We start from the raw sequence: 12,526 nt of genomic DNA, 5'->3' as shown, positions 1-12,526 counted from the left end.
AGGGCACCCTTGGAAGAGGATCACTTCTAGTTGAAGAAGGTGGAGTTTCAGCCAATTGGATGGAGGTTGCTGAGGTGCCTGCCCCAGAGCTAGTCCAGGGTCTCCAAACTAGCAGGCATATTCTCAGAGAGATGGGAGCTGCTGTGCATGGGTGGGGATGTGGAGGACGTCCGTGTGCTACAGCAGGAGCAGCTGAAACCAGGCGGAGAGACAAGCGCTCTGCAAGAGTCAGCTCTGGCTGCAGCAGCTCCGAGAAGCTGGGCAGGACTGCAGTGGGCACCCCTGAAGGGATCCTGGCATGTGAGAGTGGGGCTGGGCAGGAAAAGGGATCTGAGAGCGCCAACTCAGACTGGGGTTTGGGTCTGGGATGTCTAGTGCCCCTGGTGATACTGTTACTACTGCCTGAGTCATCTGCTGAAGAAAACAGGCGATGCAGATGATGTGGAATTCTTTGCAAGCATTTTCTCCCATTCCATAGGTGGCCCTTCTGTTTTGTAGCTCTGCAAAAGCTTTTAAGTTTAATTAGGTCCCATTTGTTTATGTTGGCTTTTACTTCTTTTGCCTTAAGAAAGAAATCCAAAACAGTGTGGCTACCATTTATGTCAGTGAGTGTTCTGCCCACATTCTCTTCTAAAGAGATTCGTGGTTTCAGGTCTTACATCTAGGTCTTTAATTCATTTTGAGTTTTTTATGTATAGTGTGAGGAAATGCTCTGAACTCATTCTTTTACTTGGAGCTGTCCAGTTTTCCCAGCACCATTTATTGATACCAAAAGTACCATCCATAAAAGAAGAAATTGATAAATTGTTCCTGTATAACAATTTAAAATGTATGCCCTTTGAAAAATGCTGTTTAAAGAATAAAACTGCAAACTGGGAGAAAATACTTGCAAATCATATATCTGAGGAAGGACTTGGGTCTAGGATCTATAAGAACTCTCAAGACTCAATAATAGGAAAACAACTTAGCTGAAAAAGGTGGGAGGGAGAGGCTAATAACTGAAATACTCCACAAAAAAAGGATACATAACACATAAGCATATCAAAGATGCTCAATATTAACAGTCATTGTTATGGTGGTGGTGATAGGTGTGTAGTTGCTAAGTCTTTGAGATCCCATGGACTGTAGGGCAGCCGGCTCCTCTCTCCATGGGATTGCCCAGTCAAGAATACTGGAATGGGTTGCCATTTCCTTGTCCAGGGGATCTTCCAGACCCAAGGGCTTGAGCTGAATTCGTGTCTTGTGCACTGACAGATGGATTCATTACCACTGAGCCACCTGTGAAGTCCATTGATAGTCATTATGGTCATGAAAATGAAAACCAAAATGGAATACAACTATCCATCAGTTGGGAGAGTTAAAATTTAAGATGGATGATACCAAATATTGATATATTTGGTGGATCCAAATGACCTGGAGCTCTCATACACAACTCTTGGGGTGCAAATGGTATAAACAATTCCAAAACCAGCTCCACCATTTCTTGAAAACTTAATCACACACTGACCCAGCCATTATACTCCTGAGATAAAGAATAAGGACTGTTCTGAAGTAGATAAAACAAAGATAACAGGCGACTTTAAAATCTTCATCTGTGCTCATTCTAGCCCTTGTCTTGTGGTAGAAGTGGGAGTTGAGAATGCAACACTACGGAAAACAACTTCTTTTTTCCAGACCTGAGTTTTAGGTATAAATGTTAAATTTCATTAGTATAACTATTTTTCCTTATGAACAACATTTCTTATAAAATTTATTGACCTTTAAATAAATCCTTGTGCACTTTTCTGGTGCTCAGCTTAATAAGCACTTTGATCCTGCTCTCTGCTTGAGGGAATACTATATATATCATGCTGCAAACATCTTTACTAAGCTGAACCACAGTAAACTCAGTTTAAATAGACTCCATTCGTATCTTTGAAATCTTGGTAACACAAATGCCTACATTCCAGAAATTACAGAATTCGTATGTGTTTGTCCTGAGTATTTCTTTGGAAAAAAGAACTGGTCACAGCATCCTAGAATGCTTAACCTTCCATACAGTTTACAGTGGTACTTTTTGGAAAAGATAACATGTTGTCAAAGCCATAACCAAAAAAAACCCATTAAAACAAAAAACTAATCCTGCCAGCTGGTTAACTGGGTATGACATTGGGTGAGGCCACAATTTGTGATAAGAAGGTGGGTTGAAAATACCATTTAAATCAGGCATATCTGAAGGAAGTACAAACACTCCTATTTTGGTACCAAAATAAAATACACACATGAAGAGAAGCACGTTTATTGTGAATATTAAAATAATTTACAAAAAGTAATCTCATTTCTCACCAGACGTTTTACAAAATAAAAGAAAAATATAGTTAGGATTTTTCTAAAAGTCACTGTCATTGTGTTTCCTCAGGCTACTGATCAACTTCACTTCCATTTCCTTTCCAAGTCCTGCTGGTGATGTGGCCAATATGAATTCCCTACAGATGCACTGGGCTTTGTCAATGCTCTCTATTGAAGGAGAGCCCTCAGGAAAGATCCATAATGAAGGAGCAAAGTAGGCTAGAGACAATGGCTACTCAAGCACGTGATGTCAGGCAAACTCCAGTTTGTAGCCAGACCCCAGCAGGAATTCCTTAGACCTGTCTTGCCTTGATACAACGGACTTGAATTTTGTAAGTACTGGAAGAAACTTCTAGGCTCCTCCTCTATAAGATGGGATCATCCACCCTAAAGGCAAGCCCTGGGAGGAAGCAGGCGGGAGCCAAGAGTGAAACCCCAGGTGCACAGAGGGAAAGGGCAGACCAGGGATCCAGGGCACCTGGTCTGGAATCAACAGCATCTGATGCAGGTGTGTTACCTTATTTAATCCTAGCAACAGCCTGCCAGGTAGATATTAGTTTTATGTCTGTTTTCCATAGGTAACTGATGCACAGAGAGGTCACTTAACCCCGCCAATTTTACATAGCAAGTAAGCAGCAGCACCTTTACTTGGAAGAAAGAATGAGAGGACTGGAGGGATAAAGGGGCAAAGTGGAGAGGGGGAAAGAGAGGGTGGTGGTTTAGTCTCGAAGTCATGTCTGACTCTTGAGACCCCAGGGAGCCTGCCAGGCTTCTCTGTCCATGAGGATTCTTCAGGCAAGAGTAATGGAGTGGGTTGCCATTTCCTTATCCAAAAGAAAGTTGGAAGGAAGTAAAACTGTAAAACGCGTATGATCTCCTACTGTACAGAGGTTCCTACTGAACTTTGGAAATTCAAATAAATTGCTGTCAACATTTGAGGTTCTTTATCTGGTTCTTGATGTCCAGAGGAACTTGGGTCAAGGCACATAAACCCTATGACCCTAGTCAAGATACATGCATTTTAAAAAACCAATTTTTTCGTTTCAAAATTTCAGTGAAAATGACAACCTCTAACTTAATAACCAGGAAACTCCTTATTCTATTTTTCCAGGACATTTACCTGGATATTTAACTTCTCTTTCTTATGTTTCCTAATACGAGGATTGAATATTTACAAGCACAAACCCTAGCTCATGCCTGATGTTCTAGGTGAGTGATACATAAACAAGACTAAAATAAATTATGTTATCTTTAGGTGACTTGGTTTCAATTTTTGTAATATGAACATACTAAAATATATTACATATTCTAGATTTAAGAATATAATATATTTCAAAAGATATTTAAAATAAAAATACGTTATGAAACATATGCTTATTATGAATTCTTTTCAAAATGACATCCTTTTTATAAACTGATAGGTAAAAAATATTCATATCCACAATGACAGCTCCTTTGTTCCTCACATATGATATATTTCTGTCCATTTGTTCGTCTCTGTGCTTATGCCTATAGCCCCTGTTGTACCCTTGGTACTTCCTACTTAGAACCACAAAGGAGCTACCTTACCTATTCTTGGTGATATCAAATTAGTTCATCCTTTTTTCCCTGTATATATGATTGTATGATTATGCTGGATTATATAATCCAAGTCCTATGGTGCTGATTCAATGAATTACAGCAACGTAACTGATTAAATGTAATATGTCATTTCTTTAGCCAGCTTGTTTTATACCCTTTTCCTTCATTTGCCTCTTTATCTCTTTAAACAAATTAACTTAGACCCCTATGTCTTTTTATCCTCCACTTAAAACTTAGGTTTCTTTTAAGTTGTCTTGCATAAGTTTCTAAATTATATATAAAGTTTTATATCTTGAAATTTCCCTGGACATCTCAAGTCATCACTGCCTATATGTCTATCTGGATGGCCAATATAAGACCAGATGTATCTAGGTAATTTGTCTTTTGCATCACATTGTATTGTTAATTTTGAGAGTTAGTGTTTATAAGATAAAAGCTAAAGCACCATACTTTGGCCACCTGATGCAAGCAGCCAGCTCATTGGAAAAGACCCTGATGCTGGGAAAGATTGAGGGCAAGAGGAGAAGTGGGAAGATAGAGGATGAGATGGCTGGATCGCATCTGTCACTCAAAAGACATGAGTTTGAGCAAACTCTGGGAGATGATGAAGGGCAGGGAAGCCAGGCAGGCTACAGTCCATGAGGTCACAAAGAGTAAGACACAACTTAGCAACTGGACAATAACGAAAGCACCATATTATGCAGTTCTATGTCTCGTGATAATTTGCAAAAGATGAGTATGAGCTCAATAACATGGTAAGAACATTGTGCCATAGTGATACTACTTTGAATGCCATCTAAGAGGTATTTCCTTTGTGTGTACTCTTATACTTTATTTGTAGCTCTTTCTCAGAGTTCCCCAAGGAACTTTGCTACTGCTCCCAATTTCTGCCAGGTATGCCTTACATGGGCTTCACAGACACTCCCACAAAGTCTTGACAAAGGCGGTCAGAGAGGGAACAAAGGAGGCACGATTCTTTATATCAAAGACAGTACAACACATTCAACCCGATTTTATAACAAGGTGTATAATACACATTATCCATGCATCGTGAGAACATCCTTGTCATTCTAGGGCTATGGTGAGTCTTGCCAGGCAATTCGAAATTGTACTTGCAAATACAATTCCTGGTTCTTGTAATGTGATCTAGGTGAATGATGCATAAACAAGCATGGCTCTTATCACCCAGTGCCTGGGAAGACAAATGGAATTCAGGTAGCGTATTCTGAGCAATTAGATAGAGACGACTCCCAGTGGTACCGCTCCTCAACCTCCACATACCTCACTGCTTATATAAAACAATTGCTGTCTGATGAATGCTTTTACCAAAGCAGCAGAGAGACAACACTATAAATGGCGTGAAGTAGTAACACTTGACCTAACACTATAACAGCTATGATAATGGGAAATGAAAAGGAAGTGCAGACATAATGGATTATAAATATCAAAGGCATGTTGACACAAAGAAGGAAACGTCACAATGCAGTTGGCATGATCAATTTTTTTAAACGAAATCCGTGATAGCCACACTCAGGAGGCAAGAGCTGGTAGGAAAAGAAATGCTCTTCAATGGCTCGAGGACTTTTTCTCTCTCCTCTGTCAAGTGCAGCAGTCTACACAGCATAGGGACTTAATATATACTGATGGCATGAAATTTAAAAATCAAATCAGATCATCTTTGGCATCAATTTAAGACACAGATTACCAATAATCAGTGCAGAAAGAAAAGTCGCTTTCCTGATGTTAGAAATTATGTGCCGTTCTTGAGCTATATTATACAATAATAGGTCTTATGCATTTTTTCTAATTATAGGATAACTGAGGAAAAATTTGGGGCTTCCCTGGTGGCTCAGCTGTAAAGAATCCGCCTACAAATCAGGGGCAGCAGGAGACATAGGTTCCATCCCTGTGTTGGGAAGATCCCCTGGAGAAGGAAATGGCAACCTCACAGGTTACAGTCCATAGAGTCACAAAGAATCAGGCACAACCGAAGCAACTTAGCAAGCAGAAAGGCATGAAAAAAGTAATGAAAGGTAAAGTCATAGCAAATTTTCCCATATAGGGTACATATTTCCAAGAAAAATCACATACACACATTCTCATACACTCTGCATGCGTGCGTGCTAAGTCACTTCAGTTGTGTCTGAGTGTTTGTGACCCAGTGGTCTGTAGCCCACCAGGCTCCTCTGTCCATGGGGATTCTCCAGGCAAGAATACTGGAGTGGGTTGCCATGCCCTCGTCCAGGGGATCTTCTCAACCCAGGGATCAAACTTGCCTCTTCTGCAATGCAGGTGGATACTTTACCACTGAGCTACTGGGGAAGACCCCTCATGTACTCTAGAAATGCTAAAATGTAAATTCTTCATTCAGAGCACTAAATTTTGGGCACTCTGAAATACAAAGAAAAGAAATAACCTCAATGTTACGCAAGTATGTGCTTTTTGTTATACCAATACACTTTCAGATCAAACTCACTGGATATTTTTCTGGGAGTAGAAATGTTTCTTTTACTAAAGAACATACAGAGAAAACAAAATTATTTCTTTAAGAAAATATCTGTCAGACTTTTGATAGACTGTTCCATTAAGCCATTTTAATAAATTCCCTTGATATTTCATTCTTAAAATTCTTCGATAAATTAAGTAATTAGCTCAGCTCCAATATTGTTAATTAATTAATAATGCTCATTTTCGTTGTTTATTGATTCAATATTCTGTCTACACCTGAGTAAATAGTCTTCTTTCAGAAAGTTACTGGTTAAATTATCCTATGTCATTTATCACTAAAGTCACGGACATGTTTGTCCTATGAAGTTCCCTCTCTGCTAAGAATTGAGGCTTTGAGCTTCCAAAAGGTCAACTAATCTATGAATGACCAAATAGTTTCATCTCAGAAGGTCATTGTTCTTAAAAGTCACAGTCATTAGAAGTGATTGCAGCTTAACTACCTACCTTGGAGTTGTTTTTTAAGTCTTGAAGAATTAGAAAGCAAAATAAAAATTCTCACTTTTATCAGGGGTTAGATTACCATAGGGTCAGTGCCTTCAAGGTGAAGTTGTCAGTGTCTGAGTGCAATTTTGTACTCAGTTGTAAAGAGACCCTAAATTGCTTAGAAGAAAAGTATAAATAACCAAGCTCTTTTCGTGAGGGGGATATTTTCCATAAATACAGGTTTGTGCACACACACACACACACACACAAACAACTAAAATTTTTTGCAGAGTTGTGTTATTTTACTGTTAAAAATAACATTTCCAGACCTCAAATCATAAACATAACATCATATGTAATTTTTAAAAGTTCCAGATATTTGTATATAAAGAAAAGAAACCTATTTAAAGGAATTAGTATCTCCCTTCACCTCTCCAGCCAGAGCAAGACTGATGTGGACTGAAAAAAAAAAAAATCATGCCACCTAAAAGTTGAGAGTGATGTTTTATTTGAGGGGAAATTTTTAGGACTTCAAACCCAGGAGGCGGCATCTCATAAAACCCTAAGAGAACGGCTCCAGTGAGGTGTGAGGGTAGCCAGGTTATATCAAATTTTTAAAACAAAGGGCAGGTAGTCGGAATGTCAAAAGATTATTGTTAATTAAAGATAACCAGATATTCCAACTTAAGGAATTTAGAGCTTTTCTATGCCTGGGAAGATGCCAGATCTAGGCTCACTGAAAGCATTCCTTTGGTATGCACCCCAGCTCTCTGAGGCCCATATCCTGTGTTTTTACACCCTGAGTTTCCTTAGGACTCATCATGGGGAGTGGCTGCAGTCTGATGGCTGCTAGTCTTCTTTTCAGCCCTGAGTTCCCTCAGGGCTCACCAGCTGGCAATGTACTCAGTAGCCTCTGAATCTTTGTGGCCCCACAGACCCGCGTGCCTTCACTTGTGGTTCTGATGGTTCAGAGTCCACTTGCAATGCAGAAGTCAGAAGATCCCCTTGGACAATGAAATGGCCACCCATTCCAGTATTCTTGCCTGGAGAATCCCATGGACAGAAGAGCCCAGCAGATCATAGTCTATGGGGCCATAAGGAGGTGGACGAGACTGACTAATATCCACACGTTCTGTAACTCACCAGGCTAGTCTGCCCATGGAATTTTCCAGGTGAGAATATTGGAGTGGATTGCCATTTCCTCCTCCAGAAACCAGCTCACGTTGGAGGGCTGCAATTATTGATGACTGTGACATCCTTGTTTACTGATCTGGCAGGAAATATTCCATTTCTCATCTCCGTCTACTGTTGAGCAGACTCCTTTTCTGTTTGCCTTTCTTTCAGACCTGAAGAATCATTTTATCTGTGCTCCACAGAGTCCAATTTATCTTTCTAAAAAGCCAAAATGAATATCTACCTGATTCTCTTTCTGAATCACCTTTTAGCGTCTCCCAAAGCCTGTCCTGCAGTCCAAACATGTTTTCGTAAAAGTGTGAAAGACACGGAAACACAGTTTTAAAGATGGTGGTCATTTGAACATCGATGACACAATTTTGAACTCATCTATTCTTTTGACCAATAAACGGCCAACTTAAAAAATAAGCCACAACATGAGAATGGTAAGCTAAGTTTTATTTGGGGCAAAATGAAGACTATAGCCCAGGACACAGCATCTCAAACAGCTCCGAGAAACTGCTCCAAAGAGGCGGAGGAGAAGGTCAGTACAGAGGTGATTTTGGTGAAGGGGAAGTGCTTGCAATCAAGCACATAATTTTTGCAGAAGTTTTCTGTTTCCTGTAGGTTGCTGCTAGTCCTAAGAAGTCTCACCATAAAGGATTTCAGTGCTTTTCTAGATATGAGAAGACTCAAGAATTGGACTCATAAAATTGGCTCCTGAAAATATTTATCTGAAGGCCTGTTCTGCCAGTTTTTCCCAGGGGACAGAGTGCCTTGTTCCTGATCTTCACATTGATCTACTTTCAGGGGTATTGAAAGTCAGCTGCTGCAGCAGGACATAATTTAATCCTTGTAGAGGGAGTTGGGAAGTGCCAATTTGTCGTTGACAAAACCACCATGCTCCTTGACAGTTCCTCCCTTCTGCATTTCTAAATAATAGTGATTTTCACTAAAGATTGATAGGCACTTCTCTCTCTGATATGTGTTTGTTTATGTAATTACTAGAAGTATACAATTTGGAGAACCAATCCACCACCGACTCAAATCCTGCCCCAGTTACGCAGTTGAAAATGAGTTGAGCTATAGAACTCCTCAAGTGCTCCGTCACTCAATCTTGTCTGACTCTTTTGCAACCCCATAAACTGTAGTCAGCCAGGCTCCTCTGTCCATGGGATTATCCTGCCAAGAATACGGGAGTGGGTTTCCATTTCCTTCTTCAGGAGAACTCCTTAAGGGCCTCAGGTAAATTTCACTGAATTGTAATTCAATATTTTTATTTCAGTCCACACAACTAGATGTATTGGTGAGATTAGACACTCTCATCATCACAATGAATTGCAATGTCTCATCTCTGAATTAAATTTAAATTGAATTTTAAAAGACTTTCCAGCCCATAAAAGAAGGATCAGGGAAAATGCTTCATTTATCTCCATCTTACAAACTGAAGGGAATAGGTTGCTGAGTGTTTTATCATCGAAAGTTCATATTCTATAAATCTGAATTGGGAAATGTGAAAAAATCAAGCCATTTAAAATTTATTAGGAAAAGGAGGAGAAAAAGCCAGTCAAAATGTACAGCTAATAATTTTCAGTGATTCCAGAAGCACACACAAAAAATCATTCCTCATTCTTTCTTCAACTGTGCTGTGAAAGGATACATTTTAAAGTATATCTTTTGCTTCTTTAAAAAAAAAAAAAAAGCTCTCCTGTCAAAATAAGAGCTGCCTTTCAAATTTCCAGATTACAGGTGTTCCCCGTGATGTAATTAACTTAAACAACTGTCTTTCTGCCATGATGACAAAGGTGGGACAATTTATGTAACAACTATCCATCTTGAAAGAGTTTATAAAGCCCTTACTCACGATTGGTTTCACACATTGATTAATAGACACATTTTATTTCAGACTTTAATTAAAAGAAATAAAAACAGTCAACTGTAGGCCATGACCAAAAAAAAAAAAAATCCATTAGTGAGATGGGAGATCAAGCAATGAGCAAATTTAGTGTGAGACCTTGTAAGGAGATCCATATGCCTGTGCTCACAACCTCTCTGAGACAGTTCCGCGTGCATGCGCACACACACACACACACACACACACACACACACACACACGCACACACACACACACACACACGGCAATAAAGAGTAGAACCCACAGATTTAGGTCCAGTCTGCTTTAATTTAAGAGAAATTTGCACCATATTTTTCCGTATTTATATTAATATCAAAGTTAGTGGAAGCAAAATAAAGAAAACTTTCGAATGAGCAAAGTCTAGCCTGCATGTTTCGTTATAAAATACAAATTGCTAAATTAATGCTGTTGCATCTGAAGAGTAATTTAATATAAATTGTTGAACAGATGTCATGGACTGTTGAGACTCAGAAAATTCAAGCAAACCGTTGTTGAGTCCCATAGTATTATACTAATCACTCACATTCTACTGCAATTTTTTTTTTTTTTTACTGAATATAGAAGTCTTAGTTTTACACTTTTTCCTTTGATATTTCTTTTTTAAATTTATTTTTTTATTTAAGTATAGTTGAATTACAATCTGTTAATAACTGCTGTACAGCAAAGTGACTCAGTTTTATGTAGACACATATCCTTTTAAAAATTCTTTTCCATTATACTTTATCACAAGATATTGAATATAGTCTCCTGTGCTATTCAGTAGGACAGGGACATTGTTTATCCAGTCTACATATACCAGTTTACATCTGCTGATCCCAGACTCCCAGGCTAGCCCTCTCCCACTACCTGATTGCTTGGCAACCATCTGTTTGTTCTCTATGTCCTGGAATCTCTTTCTGTTTTGTGGATAGGTTTATATGTGTCTTATTTTAATTTCCACAGAATGTTTACCTGGATCTTAAGCCCTATCACATGTAGAAGAGCAGCAGGCAAAGGTGGAGTATTAGCAACTCACGGGGGGATATGAGTTGTGTGATTTTTTTTTTCTTTTTTCCTTCATTTCTATATACATTTCTATGCACTTAAATGACAGAGCAGCAACTCAAAGGAACTTTTTTTTAACGTGTCTGGGTATTTACAGAGACAAAAGTTCATCTTCAGTTTTCTGACATTCTGAGGGACATTCTCTACTCTACAGATGTACCTGGATCACAACCAAATAAGGGGTTCAGAAAACGTCTGAACTCAGTTTATCTTTGAAAGGAAGGCATCTTTCTCAACCCCACTAGGGAGAACCCTGCGGTGTTCAGGCATGATGTAAGGGCCCGACTTCTCAGGGGTCCGTGTCTTGGCACAGAAGGCAGACAGATACCAACTTAGCAATTTACGAGGGCAGTGTTACAAAGGTTTGAAAAATGAAATCTAGTGTGACAGCAAAAGCATTAACATATGAGTTTCATAGCCTCTCCCCTTTCATTCCCCATTAAAGATAATTCTATTTTTGCCAGTCTTGTGCAGGGTCTTACGTGCAGATTGGCCACAATGGGGTGTGGGTGGTGGGGGCGGGGGGAGGTTGGAAGGGGGTAAATTAAAGAAAGGCAAACACAAATTGACTGTGTTGGAAAAGGTAGAGAATTACTTCTAGAGGATAAAACATGTAGAAAGTGGAACAGGAGATAAACATGAAAGCAATTCTACTGTGTTTTAGAGAGGTGAGAGTGAGCTGGGCATTTGTAAGAGATAGCGCAGCTTTGCCGAAGGGAGTGGAAAATAAAAGGATCGAGGAGGGAAATGGGCCTTTCGAAAATATGTTTTAACATTGCTTGTGTCTGTGCTCTTCTCAGAAACAACACTAAATATTTAAAGTGTTTTAAAAAGCTCTTTAGATATAGGGTTGGGATTTTATTGTAATGCAATGTTTTATAAATATATCCAAAATGAGTAATAATTTATATAGATTTTGTTAATATAAAATCAAGTGTAAAATTCTTTTTCAAAAGTGTGTGTCTAATGATCTAGCCAGTTCTTCTTAAAACTATCACAGGCCTGTTAAATCCAGTCTCTCCAAACATGACATAAGTTACAGTATATTTTAATGTGAGTTCACTATATTGAAACATAGTGATATCAGATATTTAGGGATTGTTTGATTTTCCTGTTAAGGAAAGAGCTATATCTTCTTCTTGCTATTTCGATAATATAAATCAGGATTAAGAATCTATGACCTACACATATGTGATGACAATTTTCCCCTGGAATGGATGTTATTCTGTTTTGTAGTACCTATAACTTTTAGATCAGTTGTAACATATTACCACTTGATTCTCCTGGAACATAGAAAAATCCACTTTTTCCTCACAGTATACAGATAAAATAGTACAAGTCTTGCTAATTATTTTTTATAGGTTCACAAGTCCATTAAATCTCAATATTAGCAATCACTTTCTTGTAATTAAAATGCAGCTCTTGTTCTTTTCATTTTATTGGTTTTGTTGATTACTGTAGGTCCACAGTCTATTAAAACTCTGAATATTAACAATCCATTTTTGGCAATTAAGATGCATCCTTTGTTCTTTTCATTTTATTGGTAAACAGATA

This window comes from Ovis aries, chromosome 10 (genome assembly GCF_016772045.2).
Source record: "Ovis aries strain OAR_USU_Benz2616 breed Rambouillet chromosome 10, ARS-UI_Ramb_v3.0, whole genome shotgun sequence".
In the NCBI taxonomy this organism is placed as follows: domain Eukaryota; kingdom Metazoa; phylum Chordata; class Mammalia; order Artiodactyla; family Bovidae; genus Ovis; species Ovis aries.
The sequence above is the reverse complement of the archived record's forward strand: the minus strand, read 5'-3'. Positions refer to the sequence as shown.